Source organism: Cervus elaphus, chromosome 13 (genome assembly GCF_910594005.1).
Source record: "Cervus elaphus chromosome 13, mCerEla1.1, whole genome shotgun sequence".
Classification (NCBI taxonomy): Eukaryota; Metazoa; Chordata; class Mammalia; order Artiodactyla; family Cervidae; genus Cervus; species Cervus elaphus.
Genome location: NC_057827.1, coordinates 69,827,490 through 69,844,268, shown reverse-complemented (window position 1 = coordinate 69,844,268; position 16,779 = coordinate 69,827,490). Strand labels below are relative to the sequence as shown.

General features: G+C 46.1%; 1 protein-coding gene across 7 annotated transcripts in view; it reads right to left on the bottom strand.

Moving 5' to 3' along the window:
- KLC1 (kinesin light chain 1) overlaps window positions 1–16,779 on the bottom strand; it is a 63,566-nt gene that overhangs the window by 44,291 nt on the left and 2,496 nt on the right. For 5 of the 7 annotated variants that reach the window (XM_043921720.1, XM_043921722.1, XM_043921728.1 and 2 more), the window contains exon 1: window positions 3,543–3,559. The exons of the other annotated variants lie outside the window; for them this stretch is intronic. The gene's annotated coding sequence lies outside the window, so the exon portion shown is untranslated. Of the gene's footprint in view, window positions 1–3,542; window positions 3,560–16,779 lie in introns of those variants that run through there. 7 annotated transcript variants of the gene reach the window in all.

The following is a 16,779-nucleotide window of genomic DNA, read 5'->3' as shown; positions in this document are numbered from 1 at the left end:
CATCTCTCAGTTTTTAGTGTCTGCTTTTAAATCCTGTAATTCATTTGTTTTAAGGCCATAAACAGTGACCATCAGGAAAGCCTGTTCAGGAGAGTGACAGGGATGGAAGTCGGAATCCACCATGTCAGGGTGATTTGCCGCAGAGCACTTGCGACACCGAGTCTTTGTTCTCTCACTGTCTTCTATCCCCGTGGATGTGAGCTCTATTTAAAAGGCAGGAGGACCCCATCCTGTAGCCCGCCAGACGCACACTACCCAGGACGGCTCCCACACCCACAGACCACCTGGTGAACGGACGGACTGACGGATGCCGGGCACAGGGACGTGGCTTTTTTGCAGGATATCAGCTCCCAACCAGGGACTGAACTGAGGCCACAACGGTGAAAGCACAGAGGCCTCGCCGCGGGGACTCCCAGGGAGCAGGGTGGAGGCGGTGAATGCAGACCAGGGCTCCAGGATGTGGGACTGAGGCTCGAAGACCCCTGGGGAGGAGACGCCCCTCACTGACACTGGGGGGACACACAGACATGCTGCACTCACTTTCCAGCCCGTGACTGGCCTCAGGCTCCCTGCCTCTCCCCAGAAAGCCAAACACCTTGCCAGCAACTGCTCTGCCTATCTGTACAGACCAAATCCTGTCGGGTTTGGACGAGCAGGGTCACACCTCTACAGGTTGTAGCGGTGGCTGAAAAGGGAAGTGGGGACAGTTGTGTTTATGAAAAAGAGAAAGGGGGACAGAGTGTTTACATAAAAGCAGGAAAACCACACAAGGTAGAACAAAAGCAAAACAAAATGAAAAGACTGGCCATTCTAACTAGGAGACGCCTCAATTAAGTAAACCCATTTAAAGAAACCAACTTTAAGTCTTTAAGGACTGTGTAACGAGACCAGCCACAGGGCACCGCACGCTCACACACTTCTGTAACAGCTTTAACCACACACAGGAATGATGAGTGCAAACGTTATGTGGATGCGTGCATGCATGCGCACGCGCGCACACGCCACCAAGAAGGAGTCACTTAAGGCAGATCTTTTTAAAACTCCCAAAAGAAAATTAATCACAGAGTCCAAACGCTCCTGGGCCCACAGCTCTCAGGGTGCAGTGGGCAGCCAGAGGCCTGGATCTGCCACAAGCCGTCCCCACAGCGCCAAAACCTCCTGGGCGCCGTGGGCAGAGGCAAGGCCCAAAGCGCAGAGCCACGCGGGACTCGGCACCGACCCCCGGGGGGCTGAGGTGTCAGGAACGCCCGACAAATGACCCCGGCAGGTCTGCAGATGCAGGCCCATAGCTCAGCGCTTTGCTGGACAGTTCCGTGGTAGACTGCTCCAGACTTCAGTTAGGGAGTCCTTCTGCCACATTGATACCACCTCCCCTTGTAACTTCTACCCACTAAGAACTTACAACCTCTGCCCTCTGCAATAAACAAAAAATACCTTCACTACCTCATCCACAAGATAACGTTTCAAATACAAGAACAAGAGTCTCCAAACTATCTCCTCAGGCACACGCCTTTATCCTAACAGCTTCCTTACCTCCCATCGGGATCACCATCACACGGACACAACTCTGCCTGCCGCTTCATCACAGGGCAGCACACAGTGGCACCTAGATTTAGTCTGTTCACTATCTCTCTCATTTGCAAGCTAGGCCATTATAACCAAAGGTGGGGTACATAAAAAATAGCACTGAGGCAACTGTCTATCGAGGGGGAAAGAAGATGCATTCCTACCCTCACTATACACTAAAATAAATTCCATACTGAATAAAGAATTAAAGGTAAAAAAAAAAACACAAGAAACCAGAATAAAATTTAGGCAAATACCTATACACATACAGATGAAGGTAAAGAGCATCCTATGAATAAAATAGCAGAGAACTAGAAGGAAAGACAGGTAAGAGCTTGTGTAAACGAGGAACCTCTGAGGGAGCTCCCTGGCGGCCAGGTGGTTATGGGTCTTTGCTCTCGCTGCCTGGGTTCAGTGCCTGGTCAGGGAACGAAGATCCCACAAAACACACGGCACAACCAAAAAATATCTTCCACTAAAGTCTGATCTGGTGACCACCTTTCTGAGGAAACACTATTTTGCAGACCATCAGAGTGAAGAGCTCAAGATTTAAGGCAGAGGGTCACAGTGACGTCTAAAAGGTAAAAAATACTGGCGTCCAGGTGATCTCAGACACCCGGGTTCATCAGCCCTCCCTCCAAGACTTCTGAGGAGTGTGCCCTGAGGAGACCACGCAGGAGGACTCAGCCAGCACAGGCCTGGCACTGCTCACAGGTACCCGGGGAAGCAGCGTCAGAGGCAGCGCATCTGAGTCCAGTCAGACACCCTGCCTTTCGCTCACCTGCGTCGTGAACTCCTGGAGGCTCGATCTCACCGCACGTCAAGTGGCACGGATACACACCTGACCTGGGACGTGGTTAAGGGCTCAGAAATACTCCCCTCCCTTCCCTTCAGCGGCACACATAACATCTGGCCTCAGGCTATTCTAATTAACCACTGAAACTGTTTCAGTTCAGTCGCTCAGTCGTTTGTCCAACTCATTGCGACCCCATGAGTCGCAGCACGCCAGGCTTCCCTGTCCATCACCAACTCCAGAAGCTTGCTCAAACTCATGTCCATCGAGTTGGTGATGCCATCCAACCATCTCATCCTCTGTCATCCCCTTCTGCTCCTGCCTTCAATCTTTCCCCGCATCAGGGTCTTTCCCAAGGAGTCGGTTCTTCGCATCAGGTGGCCAAATTATTGGAGTTTCAGCTTCAGCATCAGTTCTTCCAATGAATATTCAAGACTGATTTCCTTTAGGATGGACTCGTTGGATCTCCTTGAAATTCAAGGGACTCTCAAGAGTCTTCTCCAACACCACCGTTCAAAAGCATCAATTCTTCGGCGCTCAGCTTTCTTTACAGTCCAACTCTCACATCCATACATGACCACTGGAAAAGCCATACCTTTGACTACATGGACCTGTGTTGGCAAATTACTCTCTCTGCTTTTTAAAATGCTGTCTAGGTTGGTCATAACTTTCCTTCCAAGGAGCAATCATCTTTTAACTTCATGGCTGCAGTCACCACCTGCAGTGATTTTGGAGCCCAAAAAAAATAAAGTCTCTCACTGTGAAATTGTTTACTGTGCTTTTATTTCCAAAAAGAGAACTCTTTAAAGTCCCATTATCCCTCTGGGAAAGCAAAGGAACTAAACACTTAACTGCATGATCTCCAAGGCAGAAGCTGAGAAATCCAACATCTGAATTAAGTTCCTAAAACACAAGAAGTTCTTCCTATCAAATCTCTTAAATCCACAGTTCAACAGGCAAAGCTATTATTACTAAGTTCCAACTCTCAGGATTCAAGTCCCCAACAAATTCTCTACCCTGACTGCAAATGGTAACAGTCACTAAGTAAAATAATGAAGACAAAAATAATCCTAAAGCTTAACTTTAGAACTATTTTTGTTCCCATTATTTTAAACACTGATTCAATCTTTGTGATTTTTATCCAACAGTGTATATAGCAGGTTTTTAGAAGAGATTCACTCATCCGGCTGCATCGGGCCTCAGCTGAGGCACAGCGGCTCTCTCCTCGAGGCACACTGACTCCCTGGTTGTGGTTTGCAGGTTTAGGTGCCCCATGGCATGGGTTAGGGAATACTCAAGTTCCCCAACTGAGGATCGAACCTGGGTTCCCTGCATTGCAAAGCATAATCTTAACCACTGGACCACCAGGGAAGTCCCAGTGTAACAGCTTTCATAGGCATTTTTAATACACAGGAGTCGCAACAGACGTAGAGAGCAGACCTGTGGTTGTCAGGGGGCTGGGAGTTCGGGATCAGCGGATGTAACTATTACACACAGAATGGATGAACAACAAGGCCCTGCTGCAGAGGACAGGGAACTATATTTAATATCCTGTAACAAACACAATGGAAAAGAATGTGTGTGTGTGTGTCTGTAAACAACTGTACTTCAGTAAATCTCGCTCACACACACACACACACACACAGGAGTCTCACGTCCAAGGATTTATTGCAATCATTCACTCATCTGACCACACTGTGGTCAGAAATTGAGAACTAATAAGAATCTAGCTTATCTCCACACATTTAGACCCTCAATTAAATCCTGCCTGGAGCATTCCGTAACCTAAAAATAATTCTTACTTCTTTTTAAAATGCCACTTGAAAAACACAGTACTCCTTTTGAAAGGCTGTCCTGCCCCTGGGAAACACAGGAAACCAAACCACGAGCCCTTCACCAAGGAAGGGACTAAGTCAGCGCACGCTCAAGCCTGAAACAAGACGGACAAGGAAGCGCCTCGCCTCTGTCTCTGTCACACGTTCTCCGTAACAGAGGCAGGCCGAGGCTCTGGGCCCCGTCAGACCCCAGAGGGGACGCCCAGCCGCGGGAGCGCACGCGTGGACAGTCTCGAGCGCAACAAGGACACTGACTTGCACGTCCTGCTGCTTTACCTCTGCTCTGACGTCATCTGTGAGAGGTGATGCACCAACAGAAACAGCTCACGCCACACACTACAAGCCATCATTCCTTTCGATTCGTTCTTTAACATAACTTGTGCTTTATGACAAGAGTGGTTTTTTACTTGCTCTAACACACCAGGAATAAAAAGAGAAATCTTCAGAGTTACAACTAACTCCTGCCAGGAACGACAGGAATGGAACAGTTTAGATGGACAATTCAGTACGATCTTAGCTTGGGGCTCTAAACTGAGAAAAAAGACTGCCAGGTCCAGTGAAGCCTGGCAGGGGCATGTGAGAACTGAGCTTGGCAACACCAGAGAGAAGCCGGACGATGCCTCCTCAACTCGAGCAGGCCTACGGACCAGGCAGCCGGGCCTCGCCTCCGAGGGGAAGATCCCACCAGCCCAAAGACAGGAACATGCCTTCACTCAATAAATATTTACTGAGCCCCCAATTCTACGCCAGACACTGTTCTAGGCTTCGGGGTTAGACTTTACCGAAGGACTATTTCTTAAAGAAAACACTGTGGTGATAAAGGAATATCTTACGTGCGGGGGCAGGGAGAGGTCATGTAGATAGAATGACAATCAGAATGACTTCAGGCTTCTCGAGAACACTGGAAGCAAAAGGCAATAAACAAATGCCTTCAAAATTCTGAAACAAAATTATTTCCAATTTAGAACTCTATAGCCAGCCAAAGTAGCAGTCAACTGTGAGAAGACCAGAATGACACTTTCAGTCACAGGTCTCGTCACCTGCCACGCAGCCTTCCGCAGGCTCCTGAAAGACGTGCTCCACCAAGCAGAGGCAAGCGCGAGAGGCCGCGGCGCAGAGCAGGACCCGCGGGCTCCGCACGGGAGGCTCGCGCAGCAGGAAGGCAGCCCCGCGCCCCACGCGGGCTCCGCGCGCAGGACTCCGGGCGCGCCGGCCCCAACGTCAAGAGTAAGGAGATAAAACAAGTATCCATTCCGGAGAAAGCAAGAGACTGGAGAGGGAGGAGTAAGCGGTTTACCGCATGGCTCAGCTACGGCACTTCCACGTGATAAAGACACAAACGGTCAAGACTGACCCAAGCAAGTTAAAGCATAATTCTATGCGGAGGTTGTGCCAATGCAAAGGACACACCTGTGCAGTTAGGAGGGGCAAGAAAACAGGCAAGTTCCAAACATCTGGAGCGGGAAGTCAAAACTGAAAAACCATCAGACAGCAATATAAGCATGTTATCTAGAAATGGTGGTCATTATAGAAAAACTATCATTTCACTGAAAACAAGTGAAAACAGCTACTTCTGGGGAGAGGGAAAGGAAGAGCAAGTGACAAAAACCCAACGAGACGAAACCATCAGACTGTTTGAAAAGGGACGGTACCACTGGCCTCACGTCAGCAGGAGTCCGGGCCCCGCCTGAGCCACGGCGGGCTCGGTCATCTTGCTGAGGTCGTGTGTGTGGTCCCCCACTGCAGGTCACCTCCCCACACACCAGCAGGTCACTCAGGGCAGCCCACGCTCAGCACTGGGGAGAAGCATTAAGAGCTCTTCCAGAGACCGTGTAAGTTTTGTGAAACTCTCCTGTCTGGGAGAGGGCCTCTTTCCTCACTCGTTCATCATTTACACCAGTATCGACTGTGGGAGTTTGTTCTATACCTTTGTTGTTGTTTAGTTGCTGAGGCACATCTGACTCTTTCTGGCCCCATGACTGCAGCCTCCTCTGTCCGTGTGACTCTCCAGGTTAAGAACACTGGAGTGGGCGGCCATCTCCTTCTTCAGGGCATCTCTCCAACACAGTCTCCTGCGCGGCAGGCCGACTCTTTACCACTGTGCCACTAGGAAAGCCCATTTGATATAGGCTGTCCCTAAAGAATACTAACCATTAAAGATACCACACTATTTACTGTGTTGCTCCAACTGTTCCAGCTCTGGCCATGGGAGCCACTCCATTGCTTCTGTGCCCCCTGACATGCCCATCCTTTTGTTTTTCGAGCACTTTCTGACACCACAAGATCTTCCAGGCGCATCTTGTGTTCTCCCTACCCTAGCCTTAGAATCAGCCATTAGTCCAAGGAATCTTAGTTTGTTTGACAGAACGGTTTAGAAACCACCCCTGGGCCCAGTGGTCTTCCTCCCAAAACCCATAAACCCAATCTAACCATGAGAAATAGACCGGACAAATACAAATTGAGGGGTATTCTATAAAATACTGACAGGTACTGCTCAAAGGGCTTCCTAAGTGGTGCTAGTGGTAAAGAACCCACCTGCCGACAGAGGAGACAGAGGAGACGCAGGTTCGATCCCTGGGTCGGGAAGATGCCCTGGAGGAGAGTACAGCCACCCACTCCAGTGTTCTTGCCGGGAGAATCCCATGGACAGAGGAGCCTGGAGGGCTACAGTCCATAGTGTTGCAGGGAGTCAGACACAACTGAAGCAACTTAGTACGCATGCACTCACCACTCAAAACTGTCAAAAACCAGGAAAAATGACAGCTAAATTCAAGGTGATATGATGCCCTGGATGGGGTCTTGGGACAGAAAAAGAAGAAAACTAGTAAAACCCAAATAAAATGTGGAGTTTGGTTAGCAATTACGTACCCCTGATTCCTGAGTTGTCCCAAGGCATAGCAGTGACACAGAGGTCAACACCGGGAACGCAGTGCACGGGTCCCACTAGGGACATTTCATCCTCAGGAAAGCTCTGTGCCATCTCTGCTACTTTTATGTGAACTAAGAACTATTCTAAAGTAAAAAGGTTATTTTTTAAAATCAATATGCAAAGCATAGAAAAAAAGTACATGTATAGCTTTGACAAAAATAAAACCAAAAAGTTAATATGCAATATGTGTATTAAGAACTGACATCTTTAAAAAAAAAAATGAAAAAAAAAAAAAAAAAAAGAACTGACATCAACCAAGCAATTTCATTTTTGAGCATTTTCATATGTGTTGTTTTAAAGGAACAAAAACAATAAACAGCCAGTTTATTATCAACAGGTAGTTTAGCCGACTGACAGTGTAATTCCTATTCCCCACGGAGGAGACAGACCGTTGATGGGACTGAAGCCCACACGACCCAGACAGGAACCGACCCGAGCCCGTCCGCCCTGCTCAGGCGCGCCTTCGCTCCAGCCCCACGCGGCTGTGCCTGAGGCTCACCACTCGGGGACGGTGACACCTGACCGCACCGTCCGGAGCCGCAGGCAACACAGAGAGGGCGCGACACTTCTGCCACAGTAAAAACAGGCCAACCTAACACTGAGCCAAGAACAGAAACAGTGAACACACTGCATATTTCATAAGGCCAAAAAGTCTAAAGCCACTCTTCAAAGACCACTCCAGATCACACAGGTTGGAGGTTCTGTCAGGCCAGATTATCACTTTTCATGTGACAACCTTGTTCCCCGCCCTACCACCTGGTCATGCGTTCACTCTCTCCTCCTCTGGACCACAGACAATGAGCTTACACACACAGTCAAGTACCTTACCAATTAGCAGGCAATACGATTTTCAATAGCCTGACAACTTTCACCACAAACTCCCCCCTCTCAAAAATTAATAAAAACAAAGCAAAGTCCAGAGATGGAAAGAGTACCTATCACCTTGGTCACCTTACCTCCCGAGGTTTTATAATATGAAATTCCGCTAGGAAGGAGTTAAAAAGCTCAAGATAAAGAAAGTGAAAAAATAAACAAAAGAAACCCAAGCACTCCGAAAGGAATGTGTAGAATTAGCTTAGCAGTGGTAGTATTTGCCCAAGTATATAGAGAATATACTTTTTTAAAAATCGCTGAATTATACCTTTTAAAATGGTTTATTTTATGTTATTATGAACTTATATCTCAACTTTTTTTTTTTTTTTTCCGTCTCCCTTCCCCACCCCTGCCCCACTCCCATATCTCAACTTTTAAAAAAAGAAAAGGGCTTGGGGGAGCAACAGGTCTGTATGCAGAGTGAATCACAGCCAAGAAAGAAAGGTGAGTTGTTCTGACAGTTCTCCAGCGCAAAATGAACTTCCTATAAACACAGCAGAAGATAGCATAGAGAAATAAAAATAAGACGGAGGGGAAAACATAGAAGTCTTTGCCTTGCAAAGATTAATAGCAGAAAACCATATTTAAGATGTCTTTCCAAGAGCTGACCCAGTGAGAAACCAGCAGCCAGCCAGACCCATGGCCCATCTCTCTACACAAGCCCTGAGGACAGGAGGCAGGAAGGTCCCGATGCAGGGGGGCGGGGGGGGGGGGGGGGGGGAGGGGGGCGGGGAGAGAAGGGGGCGGGGAGGGGAGGGGGCGGGGAGAGAAGCGGGGAGCCCCTAATAGGTCTGAAGAAACAACCCAAGTTGTATTCAGGAAGTTCAGTCCCATGATCTGAATGTTCGTGCTCCCCCAAATCCGTATGTTGAAGCCCAGGCCCCACCACGATGGCGTCGACAGGCAGCCTGCAGGGGGTCCTGAGGGTGGAGTGGAGCCCTCACCAGCAGGACTCCTGCTCTCACAGAAGAGACCCTACAGGACCCCCCGCCGCTCGCCAGGAGTCCGGGGAGACTCCTCCTCTGAGACAAAAGCAGGTGCTTAGCCTCCGACCACCAGGACCTCAGAACTCCCCAGAATCATGAGAAGCGAGTCCCTGCTGTTCATAAGCCAGCCAGCTCACTGGACTGTTACAACAGCCTGAACGGACTAAGACACTCAGCACCCTGGAACCCAGGATTACAGTGTTTTGTGGGTAAAATGATACAAGTGTCAAAACTTAAAAAATTTAATGACTTATTTGCAAAACAGAAATAGATAGAGAGAGGTAGAAAACAAATGTATGGACGCCAAAGGGGGAGAGCGGGGGAGGTGGACTGGAGGCTGGGACTGACACACACACAGTCTTGACACTACATGTGAAACAGGTGACTGATGCGAACCTGCTGTAAGCTCAGGGGGCCCTGCGCAGCCTCTGTGGCGACCCACACGGGGAGGCCAGACACAAACAAGAGCAGATACGTCTATGCACAGAGTCAAGCCCCTGTGCCGCGCAGCAGAGACAGAGCAGTAAAATTTAAAAAATGTAAATACACGAATGACCCATCAATTCCACTCCCGGGCACACACGCAGGAAAACTGAAAACACGGTTACGCAGAAACTTACACCTGAACGGTCCAAAAAAATAAAACTCTGGACAATGGAGAACTTGTAAACAAAAAATTTTGCCATTAATCGTTAACAGTAAAAAATGTGAAAACAACCCAAATGTTCTTCAACTAATGAATGGATAAACAAAGTATGGTACAGCCAAACAGTGGAATATTATTCAGCAATAAAAAGGAACAAAACACTGATGCATGTTACAACACAGCTAACCTGTGTTACCTGAAGGAAGCCAGACACAGAAGGCCTCACGTTGCATAATTCCGTTTATATGAAATGTCCATGGAGCTGGAAAGTAGATTAGTGGTGGCCAAAGGCTGGAGGGCGAGGAGGACAACCAGATTTTTTTTTTTTTTTTTTTAGTTCTACCAGTTTATTGCTACCAACCCTTCTCCCTCCACCCTCGTGCACACGTGCTCAGTCCGGTGACCCCATGGACTGCAGCCCGCCAGGCTCCTCTGTCCATGGACTTTTCCAGGCAAGAATACTGGAGTGGGTTGCCATTTCCTTCTCCATAGGATTTTTTTTTTTAATTAAATGATACAAAGCACAGGAAACAAAAACACAAAACCCCACTCTGAGACCTACCTAATCTACTTTAGCTTTGCCAGGGAGTCACAGAAAGCATCATTTCTCAATCTTTTTACCTTCTGTCCCTTTCTGATAAACAACAAAAATCTAAAGCCCGTTACAAGGTATTTTAAAATTTCTAATACACTAACCCTAACCCTAATTACTTATTGCAATTAGAAGAGTAAAGTAATCAATAGTAATGTTAGAAGTAAAAATGTACATACCTTTTGGTTCTGAAATTTCAGAATGAAAATTACACAGTGTGGAGTCAAAGGGAGAATACAGCTTACTTGAAAAGTAAACAGTAATTTGAGAATTTCCAAGGGATGGCTGGTTTTGTTTTGGTGGGGGCAGGGGAGGATAAGCAGGGAGAAGGTGTGGCACTCAGTTTATATAATAAAGTTAAGGTTCATATTAAAGCAAAATTCAAAAACGTCTCCTGCAGGGTCTCAATCTTTTTCACACCATGACATTTATGGCTAAAAATGCAAATGTCACGCCCTTTCACGCTTTGTATTACAATAATGAATTTGTTTCCTAAATATAATACCACATTATAATGATAAACATATTTTACCCAGCTCTACATGGCCTACCCTTTACCCCTAAAGAACCACCATGTCTCCTCATGGGAGGAGGTACTCTATCAGGAAACTTTACCTCTGGGCTAGGAAAAGACAGAGGTAACTGACAGGTATAGGTCCAGAGTCTGAAATGTTCCCAAATGGAGACTTGACTGACTGCATCATTTTCTACTAGAACCACAGCATCTCCTCTGATCTAACTTTACCTAATCCTTTTATTTCCTCTGCTAAACTTGAATCACAAGGAGGAACTGAATGAATGAATCCTGCTGGCTTAAAAATCAGAAAAACCTATAAAGTGAAATGCTTTAAAATTAAAGTCTCCACAATTACAGCATCTAATTTGAACGTGTTTCCATCCAGAAGCTATAACCCACTGGATAAAACAAAAGCATGTATTTTCCTCCTGGGTGAGTCTACCATAAATGCCCTTGTAGAAAGAATCAGAAAGGAAGGCAGTCAGAGCTCTGGGTACTTATCCACACAGCCCTACTCAGAACCTGACTGAGCGTGGTTCTGTTTTGCAACCAGCCACCTCTGTGTACAGAGATCCTCTAACTCTATGATAACCAACCACACCAACTGTGGAAAGAATCTTACAAGGCAGCCGGGTCCCTCACCAGCGGGTGACGCGCCTCCCTCTCCCCAAGCAGGGCTCCAGGCCAGGGCCGAGAGCGTTAAGAGGTTGTTTAATGTGACGTGGGACCACAGGCCCATCTCTCTGGATGCAAATTTTAAGCATGAGAAACTGCAAGGAAGGGTACTACATGAAATTATAGGAGAACACGCGTTTTTCTAAAACAAGGATGAGTGAGCCCAAATGATGCAGATGTCTCTGTTACAAGTCCTTGGTTGAGCAAGTGAAAAGGAAAAACCACTTCACCAGCCAGTGTGACTAAGAGAATACATAAGAGGGTGTTACGGGTGACGGGCCAAACGAGTATAAATACAGAGTATTCATTCTGTGGTTTAAAAAAGCATTTTTATTTCAAAGTGAAAAATGTCAGCATATTAGCATAATACCGTAAGACTAAAAGTTTATGTAGTAAAGTGCTAATCAATAACACACATATGGAATAATATTCTTTCTTAATTAAAAAAAAAGTTTTTTAAAAATCTTTGAATTCTCTTGAGAGAAAGAAAATGGGAAAAGAGAAATAGACAACTCACTTAAACCTTTACATCTTTCTGTATCCTAAGTTTTTCGTAAAGAGCACACGTTTTTAATGGTTTTCAAACAAAGAAAACAGAAAGCAGGAGCCATGAAGGAAAAAACCTGATAATGTGGACTTCATCAAAATTTAAAACTATTGATTATTAAAAAGTGAAAGTGAAAGTCACTCAGTCGTTGCCGACTCTGCGACCCCATTGACTATACAGTCCATGGAATTCTCCAGGCCAGAATACAGGAGTGGGTAGCCTTTCCCTTCTGCAGGGGATCTTCCCAAACCAGAAATCGAACCGGGGTCTCCTGCGTGGCAGGCGGACTCTTGAAAGGCACAAGCAAAAAACAGTTAAGCCCCAGATTGGAAACATATGGCAACATATGGCAAAAGACATAAATCCAAATACCTAGCGAACTCCTACAATCAATAATTTTTTAAAAAATTGTTTTTAAATGGGCAAAATAATTGAACAGACACTTCACAACAGCAGGTATATAAAAGGCAAGTATGTTAACAAGTGCTCACCATCATTAGTCATCTGGGAAAGGTGCCCTAAACCCATCAGAAGACGCCACTAGCCAGCAGCCGCTATGATGAAGCAGACAATACCAAAAGCTGGAGAAGAGTGTCAAACGCACAACCGCTTTGGAAAGCTGGCAGTGTCTTCAAGGTCAATCCTACACCTATCCTATAAGTGATTCCTCTCCCTGGTATTTATGCAAAAGAAATGAAAATGTGGGACTTCCCTGGCAGTCCAGTTGTTAAGAGCTTCCACCACAGGGGACATGGGTTTCAGTGAACTAAGACCCCACATGACCTGGCCAAAAAAAAAGAAAACGTACGTCCACAGTCCTTACAAGAATGAGTACTCCCTGCCCCAGATGCACATGAGGAAAATGGCTAGACCATGGTAGATCTGTACATGGGAACACTACTCAGCAACAGAAAGGGACAGACCACTGACACACGCTATTCCATGTGTTGAATTTTAAATGGTTATGCTGGGAAAGAAGCTGGATGCAAAATGTACATACTGTTTAATCTCATTTGTATGATATTTTAGAACAGACAGAACTAAGCTGGAGTTATAGAAGAAAATCAGTGTTGCTGGCAGGGGAGTGCAGGCCACCTCCAGGAGCTGAGAGAGCCAGCCCTCAGCAAGAGACCAGTCGGTGAGAAAACCAGGACGTCAGTCCTACAGTCAAAACAACTGAACTGTGCCACAACCAGAAGAGTTTACAAGAGCGCCCTGAACTCCGGAGGAGAACTGAGCCCAGCACAAGACAGCAGCCACGTGAGCTCCGAGCAGAGGCTGCAGCCAGTCACGCCCGGACCCCTCACCCACAGAGACTCAAGAGACAACAAAGGTTACTGTTTTAAGGGACTAAATCTGCAGTAATTATATGGTAAATAGAAAACTAATATAAACATCACACACACAAAAAGCTTTAGGACTTAATGATGTTTTAGTTTAAAAGGACAGAAATTACAGAAGAATCTTGAGAAGACTATGCCAAGTGAAAGAACCCAGTCACAAAGACAAAAACTGCAGGACTCCAGCCGTGTGAAGCATTTAAGGTAGACAAAGCTACAGAAACAGGAAGCAGAATTGTGGTTGCCATGGGCTAAGAGGATAGGGCAAATAGGGAGTTATTTAATGGATACAGAGCTTTAGTTTTAAAAGATGAAAAAGTTCTAGAGACTTACTGGACAATGATGTAAATATGTTTATAAGACTACTGAACTTATTTAAAAATGATTAAGATGGTAAATTGGATTTTTTTAAGATCACAATCTAAAAAAAAATAGAAATCAACATAGTCTTCCCATTTGGTCAATAACACAAGTCATTTTTAAACAGAGTAAGTGAATTTAAGAGAAAACACAACACCATAATCACCATAAGAATGAAGACTCAATCAGCTCTCACTGACCACACAGCCTGCGTGACCCTCTGTGAAGAACACAAATACACCAGCATGGTGACCCGAAGCACTACACCTTAGACAGAAACTTCAAGGAGTGACCATGACCCCGCTGCACCACTGGGCTTCTGAAATGAAGGAAATGGGGCAGTTGCTTCCCAGGGAAGGCAACTGGAAGACTGAGCTTAATACTGCTGTGATTAGTGATTCAAAACTTGAAACATGCAAGAAAAAGACAAGTTAGAAGCCTGACTTCACAGCTATATCCCTCTGGTTGCCGAAACCTTATCAAATGTCTCCAATCCTCAATTTCCCCAGCAACAAGATGGAAGTGATGACTGTAGCAAGTTCACCAAGCACAGTGACACATTCACCACTACCAGTTTTATCAGTAGTAGTAACTTCAAAGAGGCGGAGCTTAAATTTCCACAACATACCATCAAAGGGAACAATCCAAGGTTGAAGTTACTGGGATATTTTAGAACCAAGGAAATAACTTCTACTTTATATATGCACTTAGCTTAAATTGTTTGTTCTTTTGATAGTCACTTCAGTTCACTTCAGCCACTCAGTCGTGTCCGACTCTTTGTGACCCCATGAATTGCAGCACTCCAGGCCTCCCTGTCCATCACCAACTCCTGGAGTTTACTCAAACTCATGTCCATCAAGTCGGTGATGCCATCCAGCCATCTCATCCTCTGTCGTCCCCTTCTTCTCCTGCCCCCAATCCCTCCCAGCATCAGGGTCTTTTCCAATGAGTCAACTCTTCGCATAAGGTGGCCAAAGTATTGGAGCTTCAGCTTCAGCATCAGTCCTTCCAATGAACACCCAGGACTGATCTCCTTTAGGATGGACTGGCTGGATCTTCTTGCAGTCCAAGGGACTCTCAAGAGTCTTCTCCAACACCACAGTTCAAAAGCAGTAATTCTTCGGTGCTCAGCTTTCTTCACACTCCAACTTTCACATCCATACATGACCACTGGAAAAACCATAGCCTTGACTAGATGGACCTTTGCTGGCAAACTAATGTCTCTGCTTTTTAATATGCTATCTAGGTTGGTCATAACTTTCCTTTCAAGGAGTAAGCATCTTTTAATTTCATGGCTGCAATCACCATCTGCAGTGATTCTGGAACCCAAAAAAATAAAGTCTGACACTGTTTCCACTGTTTCCCCATCTATTTGCCATGAAGTGATGGGACCAGATGCCATGATCTTAGTTTTCTCAATGTTGAGCTTTAAGCCAACTTTTTCACTCTCCTCTTTCACTTTCATCAAGAGGCTTTTTAGTTCCTCTTCACTTTCCACCATAATGGTGGTGTCATCTGCATATCTGAGGTTATTGATATTTCTCCCAGCAATCTTGATTCCAGCTTGTGCTTCTTCCATCCCAGCGTTTCTCATGATGTACTCTGCATATAAATAAGTAGGGTGACAATATACAGCCTTGACATACTCCTTTTCCTATTTGGAACCAGTCTGTTGTTACATCTGCTTTATTATCAACAACACAACACGCCAAGTATATTTAAAAGCTCTTGTCTGCCTGCAAAAGTCAATTAAAAATAAAATCACAGGACTTCCCTGGTGGTCCAGTGGTTAAGAATCAGCCTGCCAATACAGGGGACACAGGTTCGATCCATGTTCCAAGAAGATCCCACATGCTTAGGGGCAACTAAGCCCGTGCACCTAGAGCCGAAGCTCTGCAACAAGAGAAGCCACTGAATCAGAAGCCCCGGCACAGCAACAAAGAGTAGCCCCGACTCGTGACAACCAGAGACAGCCCGAGCACAGCAATGAGAACCTGGAGCAGTCAAAAATAAAAATTAATTTTAAAAATATTCTCAAAACTAAGTAAAATACAAAATCATAGTTCATTTCTGATCTAAGAGTATATTAGCCAGCAAGCTACAGGACAGAATGGCACAAGAACAGCTTGGGAGAAAAAATGCAGATCATCTCTCAACTAGCTTTCCTGCCTTGGAAAGCAAAATGCTGCTGCTGCTAAGTCGCGTCGGTCGTGTCCGACTCTATACGACCCCTAGACGGCAGCCCACCAGGATCCCCCTGTCCCTGGGATTCTCCAGGCAAGAACACTGGACTGGGTTGCCATTTCCTTCTCCAGTGCATGAAAGTGAAAAGTGAAAGTGAAGTCGCTCAGACGTGTCCAACTCTTCACCCCAAGGACTGCAGCCTACCAGGCTCCTCCGTCCATGGGATTGTCCAGGCAAGAGTACTGGAGTGGGGTGCCACTACCTTCTCCGGAAAGCAATATAGTCTCAGGAAAACTTAAAAAGGTCACTAGTAGCCGTCCAGAACCAAATCCAATACTCTTCCGTCCAAATTTTCCTTTGCCTCTTAGCCAACAGGATACTACCCTCCTCCTCCTCCTCCGTGTCCCTGGGCTTCCCTATCCTAGGGTACTCCGCAATCACTACCAAAGGTCAGATGCTCCCAAATCTTCATCTCCAGCCTAACTCTTTGTCTTGAGTTCCAGACCTGATCTCCGACTGACTACCAATCCACTTGGCCACCCATGAGCACTGTGGATTTAACTGACCCAAACCCACGCTCACCACCTCCTCCCATTTTCACCCAAGTGAAAGACAAGGAAGTGATCCTAGATGCGTTATTCACATTACATGCCAAGGAGCGACACTGAACACACCAGCGCCCTCGTGGAGACTGTGGATGTAAGTGGAGGAGACAGATGATAAACTAAACAAGAAAATGATTAAGTAGGGAATTTCCTGGCGGTCCAGTGGTCAGGACTCCATGCTCTCCCTGCCAAGGGCCCAGTTCGATCCCTGGTCGGGGAACTAAGATCCCAAAAGTCAAGTGGTATGGCAAAAAAAAAGAAAGAAAGAAAAATAATAATAAGTAAAATGAGGTAGTATTGCAAATAGTGAGACATGCCAAGGAGTGCTTGG